Raw genomic sequence first — 12564 nt, 5'->3', positions numbered from 1 at the left:
AGTAGTGTGGGTGAAGCCACGCGGAGCCATTTGGCCCGAGACTCCGACCCCCCTCCCGGCCAGCCAGCATTACGACCTGCACGCAATCGGGCGGCACACTGCTAAACACAGATAATGCATGCTGTGTTATAAGCTGCAAAGTGATCTGCGAGGGGGGGGCGGGAACAAAGACAAGGATAGCGGGAGGGGGGACGGACAGCAGGAAGGTGGTCAGGAAACAGCCAGCGGGACAGGGTTGGGTCTCGTGCTCCAGCTGTTTCACTTGCTTTTGCAGCGCTGCCGTGTCTACTGAGAGTCCTGCCGTCGCAGCCTCAACGTCTGTTATTCATTTTGGCAAAGTCTGCCCGTAGGAATGTTACGTCCGTGGAGATTGTACAGATGGACATTTGTACTTGCTGCAAAGTGGCCATTATGTCCTGCAGTGTTTTTTCTTGTCAGACTGCGAGCCCGCCTCCGTTTCTGGTGGTTGAGAGTCCTTCTGGCTCGGTGTCTCCTTCGTGGAGATTGTACAGATGGACATTTGTACTTGCTGCAAAGTGGCCATTATGTCCTGCAGTGTTTTTTCTTGTCAGACTGCGAGCCCGCCTCCGTTTCTGGTGGTTGAGAGTCCTTCTGGCTCGGTGTCTCCTTGGTGAAGGCATATTTGTTCAGTCTGTTGGTCTGGGGCACACGCGGTCCATGTCCGCCCATGTCGCAGGGATCTCCACAGATCCACTCAGGGCCGTTCGCGGGGCAAAGGACACAGTAGTCCCCGTTGCCTGACCTTGTGAACCCTGTCCCTGTTGACGTTCGGCCTTCCGGTTTTCCTTATGCAGTAGTTTGAGTCGTCTATCTCACTGTTGTCCCCGACCCTCCGTGGAATCCACCCGTCCGGATTCTATGTCCAGTGCTAGGATGGCGTGTGTTTCTCACAATGGCGCAGTGTGCTGCCAGTTCACCTTGCCTATTACTGGTTTGTGTGTTTTTGTGTGTTTTCGTGCCCCAGCTGTGTTATAAGCTGCAAAGTGATCTGCGAGGGGGGGGGGCGGGAACAAACACAAGGATAGCGGGAGGGGGGACGGACAGCGGGAAGGTGGTCAGGAAACAGCCAGCGGGACAGGGACAAGGTTAACGATGAACACAAACATCGGTGTAAAAAAAAAAAAAGTACACGCCCACAGTGGCCACGTCTTCATGAGGGAAAGAATCTGCGGAACGCCCACGAATCGCCTCAGTGAATGACGGACAGATCTCTCTTCCAATGGCTAGCCTCCATTTATGGAGCTAGCCAATGGAAGAGAGAGGCGGAACTAAGGCCATACTCTTCTAACAAAAGATTTCGCCTGCGCGAAACGCTGCTGCGCAGCTTTCGACAGGCGAAACCTAAAAACTGTGAAGTGCCCAAGTGTCTCAACCTTATATAAACTTATTTTGACTTGTATTTATTTTGGTTGTCAATTTACTTATATATTATTGTGCCACCTCCTCTGATATGTTTGTAATACTTATGTTTTGTCCCAAATTTTTGTCCTGAATTTTGACCTGTCCTGAATTATTGTCCTGAATTTTGACCCTTTTGTCCTGAATTTTTACACTGACTGTCCTGAATGGGCACCCGTGCCAGATGGTCACCCTAGGCACAGAGGTCTGAAAGGGCCGCTGAACCCTGATTTTGCTGTATTGCATGGTTCAAATAGCGGCCAGGTGGCTCATTTCCTTCCTTGCGTAGAGACCATGACACAGTGTACCACTGTGTGAGCTTGTGAAATCACGCCCTTCATATTAGAAGCGTACGGTGCAAGTACCTAATGGCATAACTCCCGATTGTGAGGAGAGATTACTTACCATTGAGAAAGGAAAATTGCTGTCAGAAGCTCAGCTTGTGACAAAACACCTCTCATGTTGCCTAATTCACAAAAGTAAATAGGAATGTACTCTTACAGTTTTTCTTCTATATTTAGTCCTGACTACAATAGAATTCACAAATGAGGGCATGGTATTGAGATGTAAATTCCGTATTTTGAAATACACATGATAGGTTTACATTCATAACACAAGGTATTTGCATATATAAGTGCAACATCTGTGAGTAAATTGCTTTATGATTTGGGACCAACTCGTACTTCACACTAAGCTGAGTAGGCTCAGTTATAAATGCGATCATGCACAGTAACACAGCTGGTCCCGCTGTTGCTGAATTGGTATAGTCTGAGACTATAGTCTTAGGACCTCATTTAAATGTGGGGTGGCCAGCAACCAAGCAGCTGAGCTGGGCTGCCTAATTTAGAGTTCTTGAACTTTTCAACAGGAAATTTGGTTAAAGTGCAATTGCCATCAAGGCTGGTTGGCATTTTTTTCCCTAAAAGAAACCAGCAAAGCAAGGTTGCTTAGGGGAAAAAAAAACAATGTCCCTAATTTTCTGGCATTTTTTTCCCCGTCCAGACAGGAGAAAAAGCAGATGTTGTCATGGAGTCCTAAGGTGCAACTTGCTAGGATCTTCTAATGGCACAGCTGGTGTTTCAGCGGCAGTAAAGCTACACCTGATAGTGGAACATGTGGAGCAAATCCTATGGAAGGGTGTGATTGATGAGGATTTTTGACAAATGTCCCAATACTGCCCACTCTCAAAGAGACTCTGAGGTTTGTTCTAGCGCTCACTCCACTTCACATTCCTTCCACACCAAGCTAGAGACTGTTGGAGTTTGAATGCTGCAACAATGTTGGTTGTGATGCATCGTTGATGTATTGAGGCATGGGAAAAGTAGACAATTACCAAGGGCCCCCAACTTACAAGTGCTCCCAGGTAAATAAAGTGGGAAAGGTAACATTTCTGTCATAACGTCGCTCTGAAAAAAGTATTTTTCTAATTTGACAGTTGAGCATGCTTAGCTGAAACATTGGGCCAGGTTTACTAAGGGTCTGTGCTGCAGTAAAGTCACGCAAAGTGACACAAAGCAGTGCAGCTCCTGCCACTTTCCATCAAGGGTGCATGTAACTTGGGCAAATGTACTCGAGCCCCCATCATTGCTGATGCAAAGCCCAATCTCCTAAAATAATCAGACCAGTCTTTGCATCAAAAAAGAATACCTCCTGGAAGCAGGCTCTAACATGGGGTAATATGTTCATTTCTCCAACCATTCCACAGTGTGCAAGTTTTGGGCGCAGTATGGCACACATGCAATAAGTTGAATTTTAAAACTGTGTATGCATAGGATTGTATAACGGAAAAATATGCTTCCAGCACAACTACAACATGCAAACACCTCTGCACCATGGTGCATGGTGATAGGTAGTCATTGTGCCAGTGCAAGTGTAGTGAGCAGCAGTAGCTTTTCTTTTATTAATATGACTCTGTACTGCTTTCGCCACCTTGCAAAATACATCAAGGAGCGGCAACTTTTGTTCATGTGTTGTGCTGCACTGAAATTATTAAATCTTCCCCTTAATGTGCTTGCCTGCTCTGCCCAGCTTTAACCATTGCACTGTCAGGAAATTGGTAGCAAGTATATTAAAAAGTTTTACTAATTTCTCTTTCCTTTCTTCAGCTCACCTCTTCTACCCTAAGCCTTTCTCTTAACCTCTCTCTCTGCTTCTCTAAGTACTTTGATGCTCTAACTCTAGCTCAGCTGTTTCCTACTCATGTGTGTCTACTGCACCACTCTTCAAATATAGAAAATATATCTCATTCCACTTCATTCTCTCATGACCTTGCTCATCTATCACTCTAGGTGCCTACATCTGAATGTATCAGTCGTTATCTCCTTTCTCTATGTCTATCTCTCACCACTACATCCTTCTCTCTGCACTTCACTGTTTTTTTTCAATCTGACCTCTCTGTATCTCCCCTCCATATATTTGGCTTCTCACACAACCTCAGCTGCATTTTTAACTCACCTCTTTATTTCTCTATCTATGTCTCTGCTACCTCACCTCTGTCTCAGACATTTCTCTATCAATCCACCCCCTTACCTTTATATCTCCTTTCTCTTCCTCACACCTCCCTCACTACCCACCTGCTCTCTACCTGACCTCTACCTCTTAATTTACCCCACCCTGAGTAAACTACCTCTCCCCTCCACTGCTCCACCTCCCTCTTTTCTCTTTCTATCTCTGTTCCCTTTCCTTCACCTCTCTAAATACCTTACCGCTATCTGTGTACCTCTATTTCTATACCTCTACCCATGTTTTCTACCATCAACTTCTCTCTTGGTCTGTTTTTCGCTCACACAAACACTTATCTCTCTATGGACCTGCTTCTCCATTTCAACTCACCCCCTTCACCTTAACTATCCCTCTTCACCTCTTTCTTTGTGGATCTCTCTACCACACTGTCTCTTCCTTGTTGCCTATTTCTCAACTCATGGATCTCTTAACTTCATATATTCGCTCTATGCCACATTTCTAATTCTACCACTCACCCTCCCTCTACATCTCCCATTTCCCCACTACTCTTATACTTGATCCATTCTTCTATACCTCTTCTCATTTTGCTTTTTGTCTTTACCTTGCATATCCTTGTTTCCCCAAGTTCATCTTACTTCCTCTACCTCTCGCTGCTGTTTTTCCCCTTTCTCTAATTCACCTAATTTTCTTCATTGCCTCTCGCTCTGCTTCAGCCCTTGGAGTACTGTACTTCTCTCCCTCTCTCTGCATTTCCTTCCCTCTATCTCAATCTCTCTTTCCGCCTCTCTATCATACCCTAAAACCATGCCTATTTTGCTTCCTCACTTTCTCTACCTACATCTTCCTTTTTCTACCTCTCTTTATCTTACCTTCTGGCTACCTCACCTTTTTCAGTTTAATTTACATCTCTCCTTACCTTACTTACATTTCAACATCATCTCTATATGTGCCCCTCCTGCCTCCACCTCATATCTCACTATCCTTTTCTCTTTATGTCTCTCTCCATTTCCTGTACACTGCCTTGTCCCATTTCTCTTACTCAGCAGGGTCACAGATAACTGTCTGGCCAGAGAAGTGCACATATATAATTAGGAGAAGAGGGACAAGGCGGGGGGAATAAATTAGGAGACAGGCATAAGGTTTTAACCAATGGAATGGTGAAAATCCTCAGAGCAGCACATTAATTTTCACAGTTGCAGCAAGTTCCTAGCAGTGAAGGCGGATATTCAACTAAAACTACAATTTCAAACACTATATGCATGCCTTTTTGTACCAACAGTTGGTATTCAGCAGTCCCACCCTTAGCAAGGGCGTTGTCAAGTAAGGTGGCTGATTAGATGCTCCTTACGGAGCTCCCACTGGCAATCTCAATATCCTGCTTCAATCCGCTACCATCTGAGGCTGTCTTCACTCCTCCTTACCCAAAATACTGTATGGCTGCAATAGAGTCTCAGATTGCGGGGTCACCATGGACAGTCTGACCAGTAGCGGCTGGTGACATTTGAAAGCAGTGGGGCGTACATATTTTTGCCGTACTACACTATGGCAAGGGAAGGTTTTTAGATACTAAGCCAGAGCTGAAAGTGTACATGCCAGTAGCATCATTTTGCCATGGGCTTTAGGATGGTGAGTTCTGACCTATTTTTATCAAAATATTATATCCAGTGTTGGGCAGACCACACTTCTGTTTTTTCAAGCAGTGTCAATAAGAGGCGTTAGGGTCTCTCCGTTGAAAGCTGCCCAATCCATGAACCTCAGAAGAGCCGAAGTCCTAGCCATACCTTGATGGGATGTGAAAGAGTGCCTCGGCGATCACAACAGCTGTCTGTGGTTTCCATTTAACCCCCTAAATCTCTAGCCAGATTTAAAGGCGAGCAGACACATATTGTTTGAGCATGAGTAAGATGGAGTATGTGTGTGTACGGCTGTATGTGTACATAACATGCAGAACACAAAGCATGTGTACAATAAGCACATGGAGGGTCAAACAGTAGAAAACATGAGCATGCTCAGGGAAAGGTCAAAGAAGCGGACAAGAAAATACATGGTAGATACAGTTCTCATCCACAAAGGAACTACCTGTGTCTGCCCTGTAAGAATGAGTCCAGTTTTCACAGGATATGTGCGTTAGATTGATTTAACTATATGAAATGATGCATTCAAACGCTTAACTTCACAATTGTCCTAAACTTTTTTATGCTTTAAGGGCATATTTAGCACATGCCAAACAACACGTCAACCATACATGTCATTTCATAAGGCTTTATTCGGAACAAAAAACAAGTCCATAAAAGCACAGCATAAAAGGGATTACAATATAAAACAACAGCCATAAAAAGCAAAGGATACAACAGTTTAAAAGGTTAAAAAAGCATACTTTTCCTAGCATTAATTGATTTGAGAATAAAAGTAGCTGTATAAAAACAAGCATCCGGATGATGTAAATTAAAAAGAAGGCTCATGGAGTCTCGTATTGTCCTTACACCAAACTTTACAAACAATGGCTTCAGATAGGCGATCCGCAGATATTTATACAGCTGGCAAAGCAAAAGAAAGTGCACAGTGCTTTGTAGAGTAGTATTATCACACAAACAAGGGCCAACAGGGTGTGAATGCAGAGAGGGGAAGGCCACAAGGTGATGAGCTACTCCAGTTCTCAGTCTAGCCAACACAAACCGATGTGCTTTCCAGGTCACTTGTGATAAATACGGTTGAAAACCTACAAATTCATTTAAGTCACGATAAAGAACACAGGTAGAAAGTTCAGCACTATTTTGATATCGCCTTATAGATAGCTGTTGTAAAAAGCAGCCCTTAAGTTCAGTTTAGACAGCTCATTGGCCCCGCATCGGTCCACAGTGATGTTAATATCAAAGATCTCACGGAAGTTGTCCACAATATACTTTAACCATGGAATCTTTTCATAGTGATCCAAAGAAAGGCAATCAGAAATAATAGCTCTACACAATGAGGTCTCTTCTTTCATCCAAATAGAGCGCCATAGCATCAGAGGTCTGAGGAGAATCAAGTCGGCAAGATGATAAACATCCAGTTCATTATGCACTAAAACATTTGAGACAGAGCTTGGCAGGCACAAACGTCTCTTCAAGAAGACATTCTCCTCTACCTGAAGAGACCCTGCCGTGGCATGGCCCCAAATGCCTGCTCCATACAGGGCGATCGAGACACAACGAGACTGGAACATTTTTAACATGTCGTGGACCCGCCTATCTCCCAGTTTTGTAGCCATGGTGAATATTCCATGAGAACTCCTCGCCATCTTTGCCCGGACATTCTTATGCTCATTGGCCCAATTATTGTTACTAGAGAAGGTGACCCCCAGATAGGAAAAATTATCAACAGCTTGGACCTTTTGACCCTCTGTAAAGAATGAGAAGTGCTTCTTTCTGTTCTTTCGCCCGCATTCCATAACAAAGGTTTTGGATTTATTTAACACTAATTTTCTACTATTGATAAATTGCGAAAAGCCATCCATCAGCCGTTGGAGGCCGATAGGGGTGCGTGAGATTAGGACCGCGTCGTCCGCGTAGAGTAACACAGGGACGCTATCTCCGTTTATTTTGGGAGCATCCACTGCCAAGGATTTGAGAAAAGAATCAATCTCGTTGATGAAAAGAGTAAAGAGCAGTGGAGCCAACACACATCCCTGTCTAATTCCCCGCCCGATTTTAAAGTTAGTAGTGCATTCCCCGTTAGGGCCATAATGGACACAAGCACGTAATTTGGCAAAAAGACGTGCTAGAAAGTGCACAATACCCTCAGGTGCCCCAATTTCAATAAGCTTTGCCCAGAGTATGCCGTGGTCCACCAGATCAAAGGCACTACTCAAATCCGCAAAGCAGAGATAAATAGTGCCAGTCTTTGCCTGGGTATATTTACCGATGAGCAGGTCCAAATTTAGACACTGCTCAATCGTGCCACGGCCCTTCCTGAACCCAAACTGGCTCTCTGCTAGAATGCCATTTTCCTCCACCCATTCTTCCAACCTAACTAAGAGCACTCTACTCATTACTTTTACGGAGGAGTCCAACAAGGAGATTGGACGATAGTTCTTGACATCCCCTCTGTTTCCTTTCTTATGGATTGGAATTAAGATTGACTCTTCCCAGGTAGGGGGCACCTCATTACAGACTGCTGCGTTGAAAATATTAGTTAACAAAGGCCCCCAAACTTCGGGGACCAGTTTATATATATCAATTGGTACCCCGTCTGGTCCCTGTGCTTTTCCTCCTTTACTGGCCCTAATGCTATTTAAGACTTCTTGGACAGTGATATCAAGTGGCGTATGTGGCCATGTTTCCCCTGAATCCCTTGATACGCTATCCGAGTCAAAAAGTTTGGAAAAATGAAAGATCCACTCATCCCTCAAGACGTTGGAAGTTATTTCGGGGATCTTATCGTCTTTGAGGAATGGGGAATTAACGGTTTTCCAAAACAGGGTACAATTGTTCAGTTCGGCAGCCAGAGTCAAGTTGTCCCATGCTTCCTGTTGGAGTTCCAGTTTCCTACGTTTTAGGGTTTCTTTATATCTAGCTCTAAGGTACAGAACCAGGCACTTATCCCTAGGCTTTACTGATAAGGCTGACTTTAATTCCTTTAGGGCCAAGGTACAAGCCGGGTTGAACCACCCCCGCAGGCGTTCTTCCTTATGCTTAGATGTGATGTGATGGTGAGCTTGGAGTTAATGACGGCATTAATACCAGTAAAAAGCTCAATAGAGCTAGTGGTGCCTTAATCATCTTCTAAAATCCGTGTAATTCCAGCCAAACAACTAGAAATGATTGAATCGGATATGCTTTCCGCCCTATCCCCCTTCCACCTAAGTCTAATGCCGTTGGGACGTACAGCCTCGATGTTATTGATGGTACGCCCCGTGGTGGGGGTCCCTTTGGTCTCCCATAACAATGCCTCTACTGTCAATACCATACATTTAAAGGCACCGATCATGGCATACTCGTGCTTATTAACTAAAAGGGAATGCTTGTGAAAAACCAATACATAGTAAATTACACACATGTAAGTGTAACACATACAAAGCTATTGCCTCAGCTAATCTGCCGCGTGTCAGCTTTCCCCACCTGCCCTTCATGCACCGTTCGGTCACCTTTGCCCCCACCCCCATTGCCAGAATTCTGTTATTGTATTGCTGTCTTCCATTGCTTCTTGCTGCCATTGCCAAGTTCATGGCGACCCGCTACTCAAGCAAATCGTCAATTGTATTAGTTTGTACTTTAGTCATAATATCTCCACCCTTTATGTTGGGCCCCTCCACTTACTGCCTAGTCAGTGATTGAGCATTTGAGGACGTCTTTTTCAGGGCACTCAGTCAAGACTACTTTCTGAGACGCCAGCAGGATACAAAATACCATTGAATATTCTATCTATAACGTTGCAATGATGTGCAAACTTAACTTACCTTCCTTCCCGCCTTCAAGTTCAACTTCCGACTTCCTGACTCCCCGACTCCCGCCGTCCTGTTCTTGAATTGATTCCCATGGTGCTCGTCGTTGTCACGCTCCCGCAGGAAGGCTGCAGGCAGCCTCCCTCCCCTCCCACAGCACAGCGCTGTGATTGGTTCGGCCGGCTGCCACAAGACCACGTCATTTCTCTGTATGCTGCAGCATACAGAGAACAGGGAGAGTGGGAGGGGTTACTCGAGGGCAGGGGGGGAGCGGCTTGCCCGCTGTTATTAATACCGTTAATACTGTCTGTTTGGACAGCCTCTCAGGCTGCCCAAACAGACAGTATTAACAACAGTGGGAAAGCCACTCCCCCTGCCCTCGAGTAACGCCGCCCACTCTCTCAACCAGGAACTTCTGCTTTCTCGCCGTGCAAGAAGGCAGAAACAAATGGTAGTTATTCTACTATTTGCTTCTGCCTTCTCGCACGGCGAGAAAGCAGTGGGGCGGCGGCCAAACGCCCCCATGGAGGATCCGCCACTGAGTCTGACAGTGCAGAATAGCAGAGAGTGAGCTGAGCAGCGCATGGCCTCAGAATCCTGGGCTCCTGTGAAACCGCAGCTCCTGACTGGCTTTGTGGGGAAACATCCTTTACAACGCAACTTTTACCACGCAGTGCCTTTACGACGCAACTTTTACAATGCAAACCATTACAACGCATTGCGCTGGGGGGCGCTCTAGGATAGGGAATAGGTTTAATGTACTATCCAACACCTTCCCTACTATCCACGGGGACTGGAGTTGGAATAGTAAATTAAACTATTCACTATCCAGCGCCCAAAAGCACTATGCGTTGTAATGGTATGCGTTGTAAAACTTGCGATGTAAAGGTAGGTGTTGTAAAAGTATGCGTTGTAACGTCATACATCCGGCTTTGTGAGGTGGTGCGGCTCAGGTGGGCTGAGTGCTGTTGCGAAGTAAGACTGTTTGACCCTACACTTACTGTAACAATACCTAAATGACCTTTGTGACAAAGATTTATAAGTGGAACCAAACTGCCACTCCTAAGTAAAAAATCTTCTTCTACAGACAACTCACTTCTGACCTCCCAGAAAGGTAATAAATCACAGCCTAAAAGAGCTTTCTCAGGCCAGCGTACACAGACATGGTTGATAACTAACCCCGGACGGAGACCTCCGCTCCACCCGTGGAGTGTGCAGAGCGGAGTTGATCAGCCCCCACCTCCACCTCCCCATTCTAAAAAGTAATTTAACATTATTGAAATTTTTTTTTTTTATATAACTCTTTTTATTGATTATGCTCAAGGTCTCATTCAATGTACAGCAGTGATCAGCAGCAATATAGAATAAACAACAGTACATATTACTTTCACAGTAACTCCAGAAGCGGAATGAACAGTCAATGAAAACAGCTTTTATCCCACCCCGCCTGCTCACACTACCTATTACTTTCACGGTAACTCCCGTCGCGTAATGAACAATTATAGCAACTGGCTTTAACCCACCCCCGCCCATTCTGCCCGGTATCTGCGCCAAGGGCCCCACCCCCTTTTCCATTTCTTGACACATCCTCTGGATTTATAAACAGTCTCCTCAGCCCTTTGACACCAGTCCAGGTCCCTAATCCATTGCTCCCATTGGGGGGGCGTCCACCAGTTGCTGGCATTGTTTCATTTCGCCACTTCTGCAACTGTAGCTAGCCAAATCTCGTTATATCTGGACCAATCAGTAGCCCCTCTAATCATTAGCACCAACCACCTCAGATCCACCGGCACCGGCGAACCCACCACCAACGCCATTGGTTGTGCAGCTTTGGTCCAGAAGGGCACTATGTGTGGACAGTCCCACAGTATATGGAAAAAGGTCCCCTCCCCCTGACATCCCCTTGCACACAAAGGAGACAAGCACCTCCCCCAGGAGAACAGGAGTACGCGCATAATACACCAGATGCAGTATTTTCAGTTGCACCAGACGGAACCGGACCCTAATTGCTATGTCACGGGGACTCTGTAATGCATCCTGCCAGTCGTATTCTGGGAGCGCTACGTCCGTGTGTATGCATGTTCGTAGGCCGTGGGTGAGGCGTAGATAATGAAATGTTGGGAGTCGTGCAGTCGGTACTCTTTTTGGAGATAGGCAAATGAAGTGGGAGCAGTCCCCTTCCACACATCGCCTAAGTAGTCGATCCCAATGAGCCTCCAGCCCTTGAAGCCAGTCAGTCTGGACACCTCGGCCAGCTGGTTGGCAGACCAGAGCGGCGTTCTTCCTGTAAGGGTGCCCGCCCAACCCAGGAATTTATTAGCCTCCCTCCAACACTGAATCACCACACCTTTATATGACGGCAGTTCCTTACATCGCTTGCACATGTACAAGAGTTGCTCACAACTGCCCCCCAGCATGATATGTCTATCTACCCTGTAGGCCGGCTCCGACCTTGCTGCATAGACCCAGTCATTAACCACCTGCAACTGTGAGGCCCAGTAGTACAGTTGGACATCCGGGAGGGCCAATTCCCCATCGTACACCCCCCTGGTGAGCTTCCGCATCGTTATCCTCAGGTTCCCCCATCCCAGAGCAGCGTCCGCACTGATGAGGAGATGCGTTTAAACACCCCACCGGGGATCGGGTAGGGCGAATTTTGCAGTATATAAAGCAGTCGGGGCAGTGCCAGCATCTTAAAAAGCGCCTCTCGTCCCATTAAAGAAAGAGGCAAAGAACGCCAGTGATCGACATCCGAAGCCAAACGCGCCAAGTGGGGCTCAAGATTCCTGCAAAAGAACTCCGCTCTGTCCCTGGTCACATACACCCAAAGGTATTTAAACCCCTCGATAGCAATAGAGGCCGGGCATCACGACGGGATCCTAGGGGGAGGGCCGGAGAGAGGATAGATCAATGATTTGATCCAATTAATCATATACCCTGAGTAGCTACCAAAGAGCTCAAAAAGGTGGAGCGCCTGCGCCATGTAATGTAGGGCCTGGCAATATAAAGGACAATATCATCCTCGTATAATGATATTTGCTCCTCCCACTCGTCCGTCAGTGACAGCCCTCAGAATGGCCGGTCGCTTCGGATCCAATGAGCCAAAGGCTCCAAGGCCAAGGCAAAAAGGAGAGGGGAAACCGTCCACCCCTGCCTGGTGCCTCTGCGCAAGGGGAACTCCCGGGACGTCGCTCCGTTCATCCTAACTCTTGCCACTGGGTGTTCATACAGCAGGCGCACCCAGCTTCCTAACACCAGCC

This window comes from Lissotriton helveticus, chromosome 7 (genome assembly GCF_964261635.1).
Source record: "Lissotriton helveticus chromosome 7, aLisHel1.1, whole genome shotgun sequence".
Classification (NCBI taxonomy): Eukaryota; Metazoa; Chordata; class Amphibia; order Caudata; family Salamandridae; genus Lissotriton; species Lissotriton helveticus.
This window is presented reverse-complemented; position numbering follows the sequence as displayed.